The sequence below is a fragment of the Danio rerio genome, chromosome 18, assembly GCF_049306965.1.
Source record: "Danio rerio strain Tuebingen ecotype United States chromosome 18, GRCz12tu, whole genome shotgun sequence".
In the NCBI taxonomy this organism is placed as follows: domain Eukaryota; kingdom Metazoa; phylum Chordata; class Actinopteri; order Cypriniformes; family Danionidae; genus Danio; species Danio rerio.
Genome location: NC_133193.1, coordinates 28907501 through 28927137, shown reverse-complemented (window position 1 = coordinate 28927137; position 19637 = coordinate 28907501). Strand labels below are relative to the sequence as shown.

At 35.8% G+C, this 19637-nt stretch overlaps 1 protein-coding gene across 4 annotated transcripts in view; it reads right to left on the bottom strand.

The window, feature by feature from the left end:
- Nucleotides 1–19637, bottom strand: part of tp53i11b (tumor protein p53 inducible protein 11b) — a 131021-nt gene that overhangs the window by 83813 nt on the left and 27571 nt on the right. Inside the window, exon 2 of one of the 4 annotated variants that reach the window (XM_073929151.1) lies at nt 12147–12203. The gene's annotated coding sequence lies outside the window, so the exon portion shown is untranslated. 4 annotated transcript variants of the gene reach the window in all.

The window sequence follows — 19637 nt, the reverse complement described above, 5'->3', positions numbered from 1 at the left end:
AATGAACTGATAACTTATCTAGCAAGTTTTTACGCAGCAGATGCCCTTCCAGCCGCAACCCATCTCTGGGAAACATCCACACACACATCCACACACACACTCATACACTACGGACAATTTAGCCTACCCAATTCACCTGTACCACATGTCTATGGACTGTGGGGGAAACCGGAGCACCCAGAGGAAACCCAGGGAGAACATGCAAACTCCACACAGAAACAACAACTAAGCCAAGGTTCGAACCAGCGGTGGAGATTAAGCTGAATCCTGTCACATTTGCATGCAAAAACAGTGCAAAGCTGTCTGTCTGTGTCTGTGTATGTGTATGTCTGCTGCGGTGTGTGTGTGCGCGTGTTATTTTTGTAACGATATTGTGTGTAACTCATCAATGCAACTGCACAAAAATACTCATTGGTAAAGTTCTTAGTATTTCTCACAAACGCTACGTGAGACCTTCTTCCTTTAAGTCTGTCTGTTGTTTGACAGAGCCGAGGGAGGAGATTAAGGTACGCAGAAAAGCACGTAGAAACGGTAGGCGGGGAGGACTCGCCTTAAAGACGCAGTATGACAAAACAACCCCCTGGTGGAAAAATTTATAAAACAGGATCTTGTAAAAGGTATAATGAAAAATCAGATGGGTGTTTTTAGCTGAAACTTTACATACACATTTTAGAGATGCAAAAGACTTATATAAAATATATAAAAAATGGATAACTTAGGTGCCCTTTAATTTCTTTATCTCAATACTTTTAGACCAGAGATGTTTAAACTAGGGTCTGCGGGCCAAAACTGACCCACAATAACCTTGGATTTGGCTCATCATTCTTTTAGAGAAGGCGAATGGTGGGGAGCATTGGGGAGAATGCCTTTAACAGACATTTTCATACTGAATTCAACATTCTTTTTTGTTTGCTTACTTTATTATTGAGTTGAGCTACATAAAAGCAAACTGAAATTTAACTTATTAATTAAATGAATAAAAAAAAATTAAATAGTCTCTCAACAGATTTGGCACAATGCACAAAACATTGCGAGCAAATCAATGCAAAAGCTACCCTTGTGTATTCAGCATTAAACTCCATTGTGTTTTTTTTTTTTTTTTACTGTAATTTGGTTTTAGACAGACAGACAGACAGACAGACAGATGTCAGAATTATTAGCCCTCTTGAATTATTCGCACCCGTTATTAATTATTTCCACAATTTTTGTTTAACAGAGAGATTTTTTTAACACATTTCTAGACATAATAATTTGAATAACTTATTTCTAATAACTGATTTATTTTATCTTTGCCATAATGACAGTAAATAATATTTTACTAGATATTTTTCAAGACACTCCTATACAACTTAAAGTGACATTTAAAGGCTTAACTAGGTTAATTAGGTTAACCAGGCAGGTTAGGGTAATTAGGTAAGTTATTGTATAACGATGGTTTGTTCGGTAGACTATCGAGGAAAAAACACAAGCACACACTTTTTTTAACACACTGCATTAATTCATAAAAAGTAATGGTTATTAAATAAATGATTCATGGCAATTTTAATGTAATACAATTTGCTGTATTTACCTTCGGCCCACAACCTTTAATGAAGTTTGGATTTTGGCCCTTCATAATAAAAAGTTTAGGCACCCCTGTGTTTTATATCATTCACATAGACCACAGAAAAACAAACCATCTTAGTGTCCCCCACTACTGTGCAGATCTAAGATAAACCCTCCAGGCAGTTACCAGACTGATCCCCGTTTGGCTTTATTTTGCAATAACAATGCTAAAGTTGGTTAGAAATCTGCTTTTGTTTAACATTCACCATTCAACTAGGCTGACAGGCTAAAAAGTTTCAACCCTCAAATTGTTACATAAGCACAAAAAAAGCTCATACATCTTCAGGTGTACCTGCAAAATCAATGAACGTTGTAGAACAAAAAGTGAAATAGTCCTTAAGTAATGTTACCCACAGGTCTTCTTTGCTCATAAATCAAAAAACACTATCCTCAAAACTCTCAAGGGACCCCACGACTCGCAAATACTCAGGGTTTTAAGACTACAAATGAGCAGCTTTATAGGCATTTAGAGATTAAAAGGATCACACTTTTTGACATTACTTATACAAGATTAGTCTGTACTTTACAAGTGGGTGTGTTTTAGGGTCGCCAGCAAAGCTCAAGTCGATTGCACTCCAAACACAGAGACAGATGGCCCTAAAATCAAAACATTTGCAGAATAATAATAATATTAATATTAATAATAATACTCTTTTGTCTTAAGCCATTTCACCCTTCACCAAGCAGAGGACGACAGGACGAAAAGCCTCCGTTGAGAGGAGTTTGGCCCCCTGAGTGGCAGCAGCTTGTTGACAGCTCATTAAGCCTCTGTTCGCACTAATGTGATGAAAGTGTGAAGAAAAAGCCACTCAAACATCTTGTCCATCCCAGCATACGTCTGATCTTTTCGACCAACATAATTCTCTCACTGAAGTAAACAAGAAATGACACCGGATCTCCTCGCAGCACAGGAACAGACATTTACACAGTGCTAGCAGGATGCTGAAGACCTTTGGCTGCACATCCAGACATTGCCAACATGGCCCTCGAGCCACAGAAGTACCTCAGAACACTCCACTTACTCTGTGCTTGTCATCCAGCGAATCACACTTTCATCTAAAGTGACTGTCAGCACACCAAACACAGGAGCAATGTTGGGTCAAGTGGCTTTGCTCAAGGGCAAGAAAATGAAAAGCAAGAACTTTCCTGGTTCTGTCCAAATCCTTGCTGCATTTTTACTGACAAAAATCACTGTGCCCGTGTTCTCTACTGATTCGGAGCAGCTTGTTGAATAATGGATTGTGGAAAATAGATCCATTTCAGTACAATTTCAATTAAGTTCATGTTAGCTTAAGTCCTAACATGGGGGATAGCTCACCTAAAACTGCAAAATCCTGTCAGTAATTATTCACCCTCAAGCTGTTCCAAACTCCCGAGACCACTGTTTGTCTTTGGAACACAAATTAAGATATTTTGGAATAAATCCAAGAGCTCCCTCATCCTCCTTAAAAAAAACAATGGCCCAGAGTCATTCAAAGTCAATAAAAGTTCCAAAAAACAGTAAAAACAGAGAGACTGCGAGAATAGTTTGTGCACACATAAAATAAAAATAATAACTTTATTAAAGAAGTTTTTCCTCTCAGTATCAATATACGGTGCATGTTCTACACTACCCGACAAAAGTTTTGTCGCCTATACAAGTTTTAGGAGCAACAAATAACTTGACTTCTAGTAGATCATTTGGTATCAGAAGTGACTAATAAAAAAGGAAAATACCTCTAGATTACGCTCATTTTACCAAAATAAAATCTGATCATGCCTTGATTTTTAATAATTTAATTAGGACAGTAAGGTCTGACCTTACTTGAGACAAAAGTATTGTCACTTAACATAAATAATGTACAGTATAGAATATAAAGTCATGGTGCAGTGGAAAAAGAATGAGTATTGTGTATGACTCCCATGAGATTGGAGGACTGCATCCACACATCTATGCAATGACTCAAATAACTTATTAATAAAGTTATCTGGAATGGCAAAGAAAGCATTCTTGCATCTAGATTCTTTGGATTCATTTTCAATGCCCCCTCCACCTTTCCCCAGACATGCTTAATAATGCTCATGTTTGGTCACTGGGCTGGCCAATCCTGCAGCACCTTGACCTGTTTTGCTTTTAGGAACTTTGATGTGGAGGATAAAGTATGAAAAAGAAGTGCTATCCCGCTGAAAAATTTGCCCACTTCTGTGGTTTTTAATGTAATGGGCAGCAAGAATGCCCTGATACTTCAGACTGTGGATGTTGCCATCCACTCTGCAGATATCTTGTATGCCCCCTATACTGAATGTAACCCCAAATCATGATTTTTCCTTCACCAAACGACTGATTTCTTTAAGAATCTTGGTACCATGTGGGTTCTAATATGTCTTCTGCAGTATTTGTGATGATTGTGATGCAGTTCAACAGTTGATTCATGGGAAATATCCTTTTTCTGACACTTTTCCAAATGATCAACTAGAGGTCGAGTAATTATTTGTTGCTCTTACAACTGGGATCAACAACAAGACCTTTATCAGGTAGCGTATATGAAAAGTCCTCCCCCAAAACCATGTACTGTGATGCACCATTCAAAACCAAAACAAACGTTTCTTCCTTAATTCATCCTTAAGTTGAAATTAATTCAAATAATAGCAAGTTTCAAATTCAAAACACCTCTTTGTATTTTTTATGTAAATTGATTAAAATCTTAAAACTATAAACTATTACCAAGCATGAAACTATTCAGTTAATTTCTTAAGAAATGCTAAATATTATTAAGCTAATCTTCGATTGTTTACTTTAAAATCCTTGTTTGACAGTTGGGGCTGGGGGTGTTGTTTGATATTTAGTGACATGCAGTCCAATATTTGTCCAAACAATCCTTAGGGATGCGGTGACATGAAGTCAGATATTTCGCCGAACAGATCCGCCACTTTTGGCGCTCATAAACAGTCATAAAAGCCCTCGTGCTGCAGGAATGAGGAGGTCTGCTGAAGGCACGCAGCTGTCGTGCAGTGAGGGATTTGCGCATTTAATAAACTTTGGCAGTTTGCGTTCACTGAACAGTAAGATTGATTAATAAATCCATATGAAACAGTCGTTACGTCTCGCTTTCAGTTTCGGGCTTTGGCGCATTTTGCACTCACACTACAGACGTAGTGTGAGTGACGTACAGACGTAGTGTAAGTGAACCGCGCTCAGGCCCACCTCTTCCAACCGGGCCAGGGCCGGCCAAGTGAACCGTGCCTGAGCCCGATTCAGCGCACTCACACTTCTCAAATGATTCGGGAAACGGATCTGGGTAGGGATCGCATAGTGTGAGTAAAGTTTTTACCTTACTGACAGCTAAACAATTCTGCTGTATTTTTTACAAACACAGCACACATCAGCATGGTTTTAACACATATGCAAGCTGTTCTTTACCCTTTAAGTTGTATTATACTCTAAAATTAGAAATCATAAATCTTTAATGAGACCCCTTTTCATGTCAGGCTTTCCCTTAAAAGCCATTTCTAAATATAGGCCAATGTATAATAGATGCCAATCAAGAGCTTTTTCTGACACACTGTGTAAACAATACAATAAAGCTAGCCTGGACATTCAAAAGGTTCCGATGGGAGAAAAACAAAATCACAAATGCACTTCTACACGTACAAAGATTTATGGCCAGTAAACATTGCATCTGAAACTCCTGATTTCTCCATTAAACATGTCTTGAGGCCAATTAATACTTGTGCATCAAGTGCATGCTGTTGGTCCAACCGACCCTGAGCACAGTTACACATTCTTCGCCATACACCCCCAAATAATGTAACTACATGTCACTACAATGCACAAGGTCTGTGATTGGCTGGCTTGGTAGTGGTGACAAATGTGGACAGGGCCAAGAGCCATGAGGGCGGAGCTATCCTAATGGCATGAGAGTTAAACAAGTCATGAGAAGCTCCGGATGGATAAGTTTGTTTTGCATTTAATTTAAGATTAAAGTTGTTTAACGTTCAGTTTCCCACTTTAAATCGCAGAGTGTGAGTTTGAACTCCTGTTACAGGAGCATCCCACACATTTCCGGTGTAAACTCAATACACAGACCAAAAAACTCAACACACTGGAACCCTACCGCAACGACTAGTATTTCAGAAGTGTTCTTACTAACACAAGAGTAAAAATGCTTTCAACAGCATTGGCTAGGTCAGCGGATGTACCATAGGTCACGGTGATGACTAAACAATGAAGTATAAGTTGGGATTTGGCCATCACAAAGGATTTTTTTTTTTTTTAATTCTTAGGTAGCAAAATCTGCACTAAAGTTCAGTCTAGTGGGCAGATTTTTCCGCTCCTCACCTCACTCATCAATAACTGGGTTATTTCCATCAGCAGGACTCTCCCCCAATGACATTTGCTCTACCGTAGCAGCTGTGAACAGTTTTAGGCTACTTGGACTCAGGTTCTAAGCCTGGCATATTGACAGAGCTGTAGGCTCATAGGATCTCTCTCGCTCTCTCTCTCTCTCTCTCCATCTCTCTCTCTCTCCCTCTCCCTCTCTCTGTCTCTGTCTCTCTCTCTCTCACACACACACACAAACACCATTATGCTTTTAGCCCCCGCAGAGTGGCACAAACAAACATTCACTGTGCTTATTTCTAGACATTTCAGTGCCTTGGCTGTTCCATCAATGTTACAACTGACAGAATGTTAAGGAATTGAAAATGTGCTATATCTGTTTTTTTAAACAATACAGAGTTTAGATCATTTTCTTTCACACAACACTGCATTGTAAAAAGGGCTGACTTTCCAGCTCGCCGTATAGAGGGGGCTTAACTGTTGCAATCCAATTGCCACACTGGGAAGCATTCTTGACATATGACACTGCATTATATCCCAGCAGAGAAAAGAGCTGACTGCAGGCGTATCATCAACAGACATCTTTATACATTTGACCTGTCCTCGCTTCTAAATCCTGCTTGCTTTTTTTTTCCAGAAGTGAAACTTTTTAGCAATGATAATATCGTGCCTCTACTGCTTTATGAGTCACACGTTTGAATTGGTGTGGAGGATGAAACTCCACAGAAAAGTCCAGAGATGCTTAAAGATAAGCATCAGAAGATACTGATCAAAACCCCTCGTCCTTCTGTCAGTGCCGACTGCTGTCAACAGCACAAAAACTTATTACTGAGGTTCAAGGTAGAGATTGGTTAAGGTGCAAGTCTGCATACCTTCATTACAGTTAACATGAAGCACAAATCCTTTTTACTTCCTTAATGCAAGTTTCTGCCTCCTGGTTTCTGATCTGTAAATCATTCATGAATATGATATAACACTAACTTACAGATAATGCTAGGCAGTGTTTTAGCAAACTGCCATTCAGTCTAATTCTTGCTTTTTAAAGCCTACTTTGTACATTCTGAACAATTTCTTACATTTTTCTAAATCCCCTTTCACTCAGAACTGTCATATTACAGAAGTAAAATGGATCATAAACAGCAATTCATGTTGACTTTTTGTGGTTTATGACATTATGGCTAAATGTTCTCAGTTTTATGGCATTTTATTTAATGTTTTTTCTTGTGCAACCGGAATTGTTTATGCCAGATGTTTATTTTATTCTACTTTCTCACACTTTACAATAAGTTTAACGTTAGATAACATATTTCAGAAAACAAACAAAGCATGTTCAGCATCTTTTAATTCAAAGTTCAACATTTACAAATGCATTATTAAAATCAAAAGTTGATTTTTAACATTAGTTAATGCAATGTGAGTTAACAAGAACTAACAATGAACAATTTTATTTTCATTCACCGATATGGACCCTTTTCACAAGCCTGTAATGACGTGTTTAGTGGTCATCAGCATCTTAAATCCTTGAAAGTTTTTATTATTTAGATTTTTTTTTAATTGTGTGAACATTTATGTGCATTTACATATGCATTTTATTATATTTGCTTCAAATTACATGAACTGAATTACCGCATGTGCAAAGCTTTCTAATGCAGCGTCTATGGGACAGGACAGTAAATTTGAAGTTTTTCTCCTCTGGCTGCCGTCATCAGTCTCACACATTTTTTTTTCCTTTTTCTGAAAGTCTTTATATCATCATCGTTGAGTTTTTCTTTTATTATTTCAGCAAATGCAATTGTTAAAAAATGTTTGTTGTATTCTCCCCCATTTACTTCACTCTAAGTTTACCCAACTCTAATGACTTTCGCTACTGAGAATCCCAGAAATGTGAAAAGGGTCTATTAACAAGGAATAATAAATACTATAACTAATGTAATGTTAATTGTCTAGTTTATGTTAGGAGCCTTACAGTAAAGATGTTACCCTCTTTCTAATAGCAAACAAAGCAAACTATTGCACTGTAGTATATTGGTTTAAACAGCAGTCAATCATCATCAAAATATGTAGTTCAAGTTCAACCCGCCATATTTTTACCAGAATTAAAAATGCAGACAAATACAAATACATTACAGAGTAAAGCAATTATTTTTGATCACCTCCAAACAAAAACATGTGAAGTCAATAAACAGTCAATAAAATTATATTCATAAAAAATATGTTGCTTCAAAATGAATCAATGACATTTAACAAATAACTTTATGGACATTTATGTTTAAATCTGCAAAGGTTCATTTAGAACATGTTTTATTTGATGGGTATTTTCTAAATCCCCATTCCAAAACTATGTATACAGTTGAGGTCAGTATTATTAGCCCCCCTGAATTATTAGTGCCCCTGTTTATTTTTCCCTCAATTTCTGTTTAATGGAGTGAAAAAAAATCAACACATTTCTCAACATAATAGTTTTAATAACTCATTTCTATTTCTAATAACTGATTTATTTTATATTTGCCATGATGAAAGTAAATAATATTTTACTAGATATTTTTCAAGACACTATACTGTACAGCTTAAAGTGACATTTAAAGGCTTAACTAGGTTAATTAGGTTAACTAGGCAGGTTAGGGTAATTAGGCAAGTTATTGTATAAGATGGTTTTTTCTGTAGACTATCAAAAAAAAAATTTCTCAAAGGGGCTACTAATTTTGTCCCGAAAATGTATTTTTAAAAAATTAAAAACTGCTTTTATTCTAGCCGAAATAAAACAAACAAGACTTTCCCCAAAATATTATCAGACATACTGTGAACATTTCCTTCTTCTGTTAAACATCATTTGCGAAATATTTTTAAAAGAAAAAATTCTGACTCCAACTGCATGTTAGAACTACACAATATTGGAAAAAACTGACATTGCAAGGTTTTGCTTATCAGCGATATTCATTGTGATATGAATACATTTCACCAGATGACGTGAACAGCTCTAAGTGAAAAAAACTTAGACCTGGAAGATTTGGAAGATTTTGCAGGGCAAAGCATATGCATAAAAAATATTAAACACAATACAAGTACAGACAAATAGAAGAAAGCAAAACAAATTACGTAGACAGTGTTTTATGATTTTCTTGATAGTCTAACTGTACTCAGGTACAGAAATGGAATATTAAAATGTAAACAAATAACACTATATAGTCTTCCTTGTATTTAAAATAAATATAATTCAGATTTTATCCATATCAATATAATTTTATTGTCTATTAAAGCTACGAACATTTATGTCTAATAAACAAATAGTTTGCTTTTGCTTGAAATCTTAGTCACAGGCCAATTTAAAACAAATCACTCTTTTAAGGGTAAACAATGACTCCACAATGTTCTGAACTGTGGTACCTGGTCAACTATATTCCAACTTGACATTGATGATTCTGATATGGCTATCCGCATTTTGCAATATCAACGTTAAAACAATATTTTGTGTAGCTCTATTGCACTTTGTAGAAAATAACAATATAATCTGGTAACCAATAATAAAGGTATATATATAATTTCAGTGATAACTGTTAATGTTTTAGGATGAACAGTGTGTGAACTGGGACTCAGCTGTGACTCATGTCACACAGAAGCAATATTTCCCTTGACATTACTATTATTTCAGGTTTGTCCTAAGCTCTACAGCTATTGTTCTTTTGTTGTTCAATATAAACAAAGAACAATAACACTTCAGACTCTATTGCTCTTTCAATCCCTTTCTTCCTCTCTCACACTGTCTCTCTCTCTCTCCCTCACACACACACAATGTCACTCGGCAAGGAGGTGAAAACAAGTGTTTTTCACAGTTGTCTAAAGAATCACCACCAAGGACTTGTTTGGGACATGAACACAGAAACAAGGAAAACTTGAATGTGCTGGAAGTCCAGCCCTGAGATTTGCGCATATTGATTGGTGATGCACATCATCACGCATATCATCACAATAATATAAGTTACAAGGCTTTAAAGTGCTGCTTGTTTGCTTTAAAGTTGCTTTTATGTTGATGTGCTAGATGGACTTGTCAGATTGTTCGAGTTTCGCATCATTTGCAGCACACTGAACATGGACAGAATTGTAAAAACTGGATACTCGAGAGCTTTATCAGTGTATGGGGTGACATTATCAAGTATGTTGCTCACTTTGCAATAAAACCAAAACAAAAAACATCTTGAAAGCCCAAATGCATTTACTGAGTGATGAGACCTATTAGAAAGTAGTTGGAATGATCCTACAATTCAAGGTATGAATGCAAAATAATCCCTGTATGGGTTTTGTTTTTTATTCATTCATTCATTCATTTTCGGCTTAATCCCTTTAATAATCAGAGGTCACCACAGCGGAATGAACCGCCAACTTATCCAGCATATGATTCACGCAGCAGATGTCTTTCAGCCGCAACCCAACACTGGGAAACACCCATACCATTCTGCATTCACACACATACACTACGGCCAATTTAGCTTGTTCAATTTACCTATAGCGCATGTCTTTGGACTTGTGGGGGAAATAGGAGCACCTGGAGGAAATCTACGCCAACACGGGGAGAACACAGAAATGCCAACTGACCCAGCCGGGGCTTAAACCAGCAACCATCTTGCTATGAGGCGATCTTGCTACCCACAGCACCACAGTACCGCCAGTTTAAGATACATTTAAGACAAGTAATACAGTAACAACAATTGAGCAGTCACAAACATCATGTGTCAATTGTTTGAAACGTATTTATTATACAGTACATTACATGAATGTTGAACATACTGTATAACATTTCCACTGATGTATGCTTTATTATAGTGGGACAATATTTGGCATTTCAGGAACAATATTTGGCATTTCAGGGACCATTTCAGGTTGCAGCAGTACACTAGTTAAAACGTAGCCTAGTTGTGACTTAAAGGGACACTAAGTTACAACTTACACACAGCTAAATATTTGTGTTGCATCACTGAACTTAGTAATGCTACAATCCAAAAAGGGCTGCACGATTAATAGAAAAAAAGACCACAATCTCGATTCGACACTACACACAATCTTAATTCTGCTTTTCTACAATTCAGCCAATTATATTTTCAAGGTAAGAACATAAACGTACAGGCAGTCGCACAAGACTTTACTGTGTTTTATATACTTTGCTCTACAAGACTTTGCACTGAGCTTATGACCTACGAACTATTTATTGCCTTAAGAACATGTGGTGCAACCAAAGTAAGAACAAGTTTAGTTACATACTAACTAGTAGTTACTAAGCCTCTACACTCTCAAAAATAAAGGTACACAAGCTATCACTGAGGTGGTCGTACCTTTTCAAAAGGTTCAGATTTGTACCTTAAAAGGTCAATATCAATACCTCAATGGTACATATTAGTACCTAAAAAGCACAAAAGTGCTCCTCTTAATTTTTTTTTAAGTATTAATATATACTTTTAAGGTACCAATATGTACCCTTTAAGTACAAGCGTGTACCTTTTGAAAAGGTACCACCCCAGTGACAGCTCGCATACCTTTATTTCTGAGAGTGTAGTGATGACTTTACGTTCCAGTTCAAACAGGAACTTAAGAATAGCTGGTGCAACCCTACCCTGACTACTAGGTTATCTACAACCACTAATCTGATTTTTGGCATAAAAGAAATATCTATAATTTGGATCTATACAGTGTTTTTTTGCTTTTGCCACATTTTGCATGCCTGTGCAACATACTGTAAGACAAATTACCACAAATGATACAGTTGAAAGAACAAAATGGTAATCCTGCTCTGATTTTCCCCTCCAAAAAAAAATAAATAAAAGGTTTACATTTGATTGATCATTTCATTCATGTTTTGTTTACACTGTTGCTGTGCTTGATGCATGCACTCTGTAAACAATTAACTTTCACCAATCATATTTAAACACCACATACTGTAACTTAACTAGTAAATAAATACCCCCCACCCTTGTAATACTACTTGAAAGCAACGCCAATGCTTTTCATCTGTTTAATGCTGTAATTCCACTTGCTTTAAAGCAATACTGAATAAAGTGTTATATAAATAAACATGACACGACTGTACTTGACTGGAGTGCTGAATTGCAGAGCTCATGCTAACATATCCAGATTATTAGATGCATTCTCTAGTGTGTTTTTCGCAGCGCTGTCATGTTAATCATGGGTTATAGTGTTACTGAGTGGAAAATGTATACAAATAGATTTAACTCACCTGTTGACTTAGAGGGTAAAAATGACACCTGTATGGTGGTCGAGAGAGCTGAATGTACTGCACTTTACGAAAACACATGCAATTACAAAAAACACCAGCAGATTAAGAAAAGATCTTCATCAGTTTGACAACATACATGCTGCAAATCCTCACAGTGCATACAAATTAAATAAACACACTGCATTTTCTCACAGCACAAAAAACAGAACACAGAAAACAGAAATGGGACCAAAAAAACGTGACTGGTCATCTTTGAAAGGTGAGTTTTTATATCCTAAATCCTGTGTTACCATAACCATAAACATAACCTAAATAGCCGGGTTGTCATGTTTTAGGGTCTCCTTGAAACATTTTCATTGTGTTCCAAGCTATTTGAAAGTGTTCCAATGCAGTGCGTTTTTTAATGTGTTTGCATTGTGAAGATTTGCAGCATGTATGCTGTGAATTGGATGAAGATCTTTTCTTAATTTGCTGGAATTTTTTTGTAATTTCATGAGTTTTTTTTAAATTACAGCAAGTTCTCTCAGCCACCATACCCAAGACCATTTTAACAACAGAAAAAGAAAAATACATATTCTTTTAAATCATGAAGTTAGATAGCTTTTTCTAAAACAACCCCAGCATTATTTAAAAAATAAGCCACTTTCTATTTTCATGAATCCTGCATGGTAGGGATGCTCATTTCAGTTAATTTTGCCAACCGACAACCACCGCTCTTTAACCAAATAATAACCGTTAACTGGTCAGATTAATATTAAAATATTTAATAAAAAATAATAATAATTGATTTGTCTATTTTGTGTGAAACATTAAATATTGCATTTAAAAATACTGTTTTATTTTAACATGCGCACAGCAGCATACAGAATATAAGCATCTTCATGCACCTGCAGTGTTTCCAATAGCATAGAAAAAAATTAACTGAATAAAAAGAATAATATAAATAGGCCCGCCTTAGATATTTTCGCTTAGATAAAAAATTTAGACTACAAAATGAAAACACAGGCTGAATTTTTAAGAACCGGCTGTTTGTCTAATCATGGTTTATTCTTCCGTCAAATAAAAATATCAGGCTTAATCAATCACTCCATGGAAATAAGCATTTAATCAATGCTCTGCTGTTATTGCTAAGTCACAAAACCTCTGTCAACATTTTAAAAAGTAATCATTAGTTTAAAGATTATGTCTTATGATTATTATGACTTATTTCCTCCGACATAAATCCTCCGGTTTATGTGTGCACGCGCTGCGTGTGATGAAAGACAATGACAATGAACCTGATACCATTAATCAGTTACAAATGTACTCTTTCGATTAAACGTTTAATTGGTTATTTTGAGCATCCCTGCGGTATACATACTGTATATTTCCCACACCACAAAAACTAAGGCATACAAACAAGAACCTGCATGCTTTAACTTTTATGAATACTGTCTTGCTAAGACTATTTACACCTATGCAGGTACCTTTAGAATTATAAAGGTGCCCTCTCATTAAACAGTGATGGAATACTGCTGACGATGGAAAACATAGACATTCACAGAGTATGTGATGAATAATGAGGTTGTTTCCTCATGTAAAATAGATTTAAGATTAATGCAAATTTTGTTGCTATTTTTCACTAAATATATATGAAGACGAGTCATTTTTGACCTTCACAACAAACAAAATATACAGAGTTTTAATACCACACAAGGGTTAAACATCAGTCTAATGCATCTTCTTGGGTTATTTATTATCAAGAATTTTGATATTATTAGTAATACTAAATGAAGGACTTAAATATTGCAATGAGTGTATTGCGGCCTTGTTTCAACTGCACCATTAGGCAAGGCAAGGCAATTTTATTTATATAGCACACTTCATACACAATGGTAATTAAAAGTGCTTTACAAAAACAAGAATAACGGAAACAAGGAAAAAATGATTGAAAGAATTAAAAATGAATAAAAACAAATAAAACAGGTTTTAAAGGAATGAAAAAAAGAAAGACATAATAAACGATTTATCAGCATTTCAATTTATTTGTCATAATTTTCCAGAGCTTCATAATCTTTCAAATTCATATCATTTAAATAAGATAGGTTTCTTTTTTTCAGGGTAAAACATCAACAAACACAGCATAAATGTCAGTCCATTACATGATAATTTGATTTGGGAGCTTTTCCCATTGCTGTTTATGTTAATCACATGTGTTCTTCCTCCAATACACCTTTCCATTTTTAGAAAAAAGCCAATAAACAACACTTTAAAAAGAAGGGCTTGAATTGAACCTAGCTCTATCAATGAAAATTTCCACTGGGGCAGATTAAATCAGAGCCTCATGACACAAATTATGCTCTTTTTCATGTGAAATTATATTGACGGAAGTGAACTTTACTGGAGGCAATTGCGGAGCTTCGCTTTGGTTAATAAAAAACTCATAAGAAGCCGTTTTCCCGAGGGGACGCCTAACATCAGCAGCACACCATCTGATGCTTTAGTGCTTTCTAATGTCCATTCATCCTCAACAACAAGGGTTTATTTGCCCACAGGCTGCAACTAGATGATGTACGGCAATGGGTTAAGCGGTAAAGCATAATATGTGCGAATGAAACTCGGCTATCTAAAACGGTTTTATAAGAGGTTAGAAATGGGATTTTCTATGACAGCTCCCATCAGCACATTGCCGTCGTCTCCACTGATCCTTCTCATTCGACTTTCTCGCTCTCCATGCCTGTCAGTCTTGCTTCATCTCATGACAGAGTACATCTTCACCATAATAAAGGTCTGGTTCGAGGGGTTATTCAGCAGGATTTAAACCTGCATTATGCAACTGGATCACGGATTTCAATGGCTCAATCAGACTCAGCAGGTGGCCAGGTTGCTGGTATACATTTGCATTCATTAACATATTATTGGGCTTAATTCCTCTCAAAAATATTTGGATGCGTTTAGAGAGGAGCAAGGTGCTAAATATAACAAAGAATTAAAAAAAAATGGATAAAAGATCAGCAGAACATCAAGTCTCATTCAGTAACACTGATTTGTTAGGACTCACTTCCTTATGTGTAGCCATTTCCATTAATTAATCATTATGTGATCATACATGAGGCTTTGATTTGTTTTTGAAATGAACTATATCTTGAAATACTTTTCTAACTGACTGAACATGAAAATGCAAGATAGCAATTAGTTGGGATTTGGTTAATTAATAAAATCATAGACTGTCAAAGACGATGACGAGGGAACATACAATTGATGTCAACAAACAAATCATGTTTACTAAGCTCTAGGAGAACATGATTAATGGAAATGACATCAATATTAGGGATGTCCAGATCCTATCACGTGATCGAAAATCAGGCCTGATCACACAGTTTCAGACTCGATCAGAATCATACGTTACCTCCCGATCAGGACTCGAATATATATGTTTACACATCTATAGTTATGCAGTGGCACCCGAGTTTCTTGACCACACAGAAGCAGCAACGTGTGCAGAATGACATCACTTTGTTGCAGTGATGCTATTGGTTAAATGTTGGCAAAGCAGAACACGGAAGCAGCAAATAAGCCTGCAACCTAAAGGTATTATAAAGTTGATGACGACAACATGGTCATAGCAAACTGTAGGATATGTATACTTGGGATTGCAAGAGGTGGAAAGAAAAAGGTTACGTTTAACACAACAAACCTGATAACGCACCTTAAAAACAAACCTTACAGGAGTGCTCCGCTTGTTAACAAGAGTTGTTGAATGTTAAAATAAGATGAATAAAAAAAAAAAAAAAAGAAACTTCCTGGATCTGTTTCTTCACACTTCTTTATTTTAGTTGTTTTTATGTATTATAGAAGTATCAGATTGAGTTTTAGAATCGGTAGATAGTCAAAATCAAATGACTTGGACTCCAGAGCAAAAAAAAAAACCTGATCAGTTCCACAGACTGATATTTAATTAAATAAACACATGCTATTCCCTTCACAGTACAGTGTGTCCATGTAAATAAACAATTAATGAATAAAATATATTTGCAAACAAGCAAAAAAGGACACTGTTTAAAAAAAAAAAAATGCTGTCTGACTGTACAGTATTTTCATATTTCTGAGTTTCTCAGCAGCGGAAGTCGTCATAGTTGAGTAAACTGAAGAGTGCAGTAAATGGGAGATTTAAAGCAAACATTTTTTACAATCCCATTTGCTGAAATAATAAAAGAAAAACTCCACAATGATGATATATGAAGTCTTTCAGAAAAAGAAAAAAAAAATGTGTGAGACTGATGACGGCAGCCAGAGAAGAGAATAACGTCAAATTTACTGTCCTGTCCCATAGACGCTGCATTAGAAACACCTTACACAAGCGGTAATTCGCTTTTTGCAATTTGAAGCAAACAAATGCTCATTTGTTTTTGTTTTTTTTAAATCTAAATATTAAAACCTTACAAGGATTTAAGGTGCTGAAGACCGTTAAATGAGTCATCTTGTAAAAAGGGTCCATAATTTTAACAGAAACAGTCCATAGCTCAGGATGTGTGGGTATTTATCTAGCAAGCTACATTTCTTAATTCCATTATGGATCTTTAAGCTCTGCTTCGCTATATTTTGCTACCAGTTTTACAGACCCAGTGTCTATTACTATTTTCCAATTATAACTGGTGTAATTTCAAAGGCTTTTTTGTTTAATGACACTGATATTTTGCATTTATACCGCAGTATGAAGGTATGGGGGGGACTTCAAATGCGAGTAGGCAAAAATTCTAGAACGAAAATGGATTACAAGAATAACTCTTGCATATATTATAATAGACATTTCTATTTTTGCTGTAATTGGCATGTGCTGGAAACAAACTAAGTTATCTGCATAGTGCTAAAGCACACAGGCCAGAGTTATGCACTTCCAAATTTGAGTTAAGGATGGGGGGTACACTTCTGTCAATTTTTGGGGTGGTTAATTAAAACGGACCATATATAATTATCATCTTTTTTCTACTCATAACAGCATTTTATGTAATTCCATAAAGGTTTCTTGTAAAACAGAAGCTTTTTAAACTTGCTCTTCTAATCGATCCACTGCTTTGGAACTGGCATTAATGAATGCAGCTGCATGTAAAAGATGACGTGGTATCTTAAAAATACAGAGGTCATGTGAGAGGCAGTGCAAATGCTGCAAGATCTGATCACAATAGTCACACATATTTGCCACAAATGTATTTAGAAAGAAAAATAATGGAAAAGTGTACAGTGTGAATGGCACCTTAGCCTGAAAATCAATAGTTTATAACTATATACAGTGTTGGGCAGTAGCGCCGCTACAAGTAGTGATGCTGCAAGCTTAACTACATTTCTCAGTAGCGCGGCGGTAGCGTTACTAATTTTTAAATCAAAAAGCTTTTCAGTAGCGAAGCTATTTTATTAGTCAAGTAGCGCAGTAGCGTCCACAAATCTACATTTACCAATCGCGGATCAATAAGTGACGGCACCGACATTCACAGAGCTGTGAAGCCGGTGCCGATGAAAGTAAATCCATATGATGGCGAGAATGACAATTTCTTCTTCCTGTTTTATGGTGGTTGACAACAAACTTTTTGGTGCGTTACTGCCAACTCTGGCTAACACAAGAAACTTGCTTGATGGAAAAATGACTGAGGGAGAGGAGTTATTTCTGAGGCAGGATTTTATGTGACCATAGCTCGAGAGGTACGTTAAGATGCAATAACTTAATTTCTGATGCTGTGCTCAAAACATACTTTAGTAATTTATAGTAAGTACTTCTATAAATAACTGCATTATGTAATGAAGAGTTGTAAATATTTATACAATATGCATAATGCTTGTGTTAAAACATTTCTCTTTACTATAAATTACTATAGTATTTTAAATGTGTAACACCTGCTTTTATTGGATTTTTGTTTTAGCTGTTTTATACTACAATTTGCTTCTGTTTAGTACAGCTTATTATTTACAGTACAGTAAATAATTTAACTGAATTATGCATCATATGTTTTATTAACAGTTTTATTGACCTCTAAGATATGATTGACTTGGATTTAAGTTGCTTCAATTTAAAAATAAAAATTGCAAAAATAGCTTGGATGTAACTAAGCTACTTTTGCCAATTAGCTTTTAGCTTAGCTTGCTCAATTCCCAGGGTGTAGCTTTTAGCGTAGTTAGGCTGCATTTTAATTAGAGTAGCTAATAGCTTAGCTCCCTACATTTTTCAAGTAGTTTGCCCAACACTGACTATATATTTATTACCTGGGTTCCTGATATAGTTCAAAAACCAGAAGGTAATTACATTTATATTAGTGATTTAGGTAGGATAACAGGTAGATTTTACACTGAAACAAACTTCACTCAGTAAAAAAGTGACTATTTCCATATATAAATATTTAAATTACCTGTAAACAACAATCGCACCAAAGTTCAAGTTTTTTCCAGTATCTTGCTGCCCTACTTAGATATCATAATTTCTGATGAAATGAAAAATGCAATGAAAATCAGGTAAACAAAAGTACTTTTTTAAAGAGTCATTACACAGCGTTCCAGTAAATGACAACATAAAAATCACTGCCCCTGCCCTCATGTAATCAAATGGATTAAAACAGTAGGAACAGAGCATAAGCCACAAGCACCATTTATTGGATTATTTTCCTCACCACAAAAACATTGATAATGTTAAAAGCTGTGTAACAATTCTCTTTCTCTGTTCCACAAAAACAAGAACAGTACATGGGTTCAGAATTAGATAAGGGCTAGTAAATAATGACAGAAAATAATCTCTGTGTGAACAATCCCTTTAAGACTTACACTGCGGCATTTCAGCAACAAGAGAAGTCAGCCTGCTTTGTGATTACATTTTTTTGTTATGTTCAACCAGCTGGGAGAACCTTGTAATTCTGAGCAAGCACTTTATGTTCGGCCTTGAATTAAAATAAATCAAAAAATGACACAAAGTCACAGAGGACAGGAAACTCCCTCCACCCAGTCCAGGCCTCTCTCTGCAACTCAAAATAACCGACTGTAAACAGAGTGAATTAAGGCCACTGTATTGCGTCATGCAGAGCACAATCAGACAGCATGTTTAATGTTTGCAGGAGCAGGAAGCATAGCCTACATTCCTCACTGTGCATGGAGGTTCAAACCGGAAGCTGTGATACTGAACATCCCCCATGAAAATGACCTGCAGGTACAGCACCATTCTGAGTTTGGAACAACTTATTGATTTCTTAAAAATGCTCTCATGCTCATGAAGGCTGTAATTTTTGCTTCAAAATACTGTAGAGACAATTCAAGTACAATTCTTGAAATATCACTGCAAGTTAAAATTATTCCATGATGACAAAGTTGATTCAACTTCATTCTTTAGTGTCAAACAATTCTAACATGCTGTTATCAACATCGAAATCAGCTCAGCTACTTAATATTTTTTATGGCCAGTAAACAGAGAAGATCATTTATATAATCAATCACTCATGATAGTTTTGCAATTTTTCTATTTTATCTTACCCATAA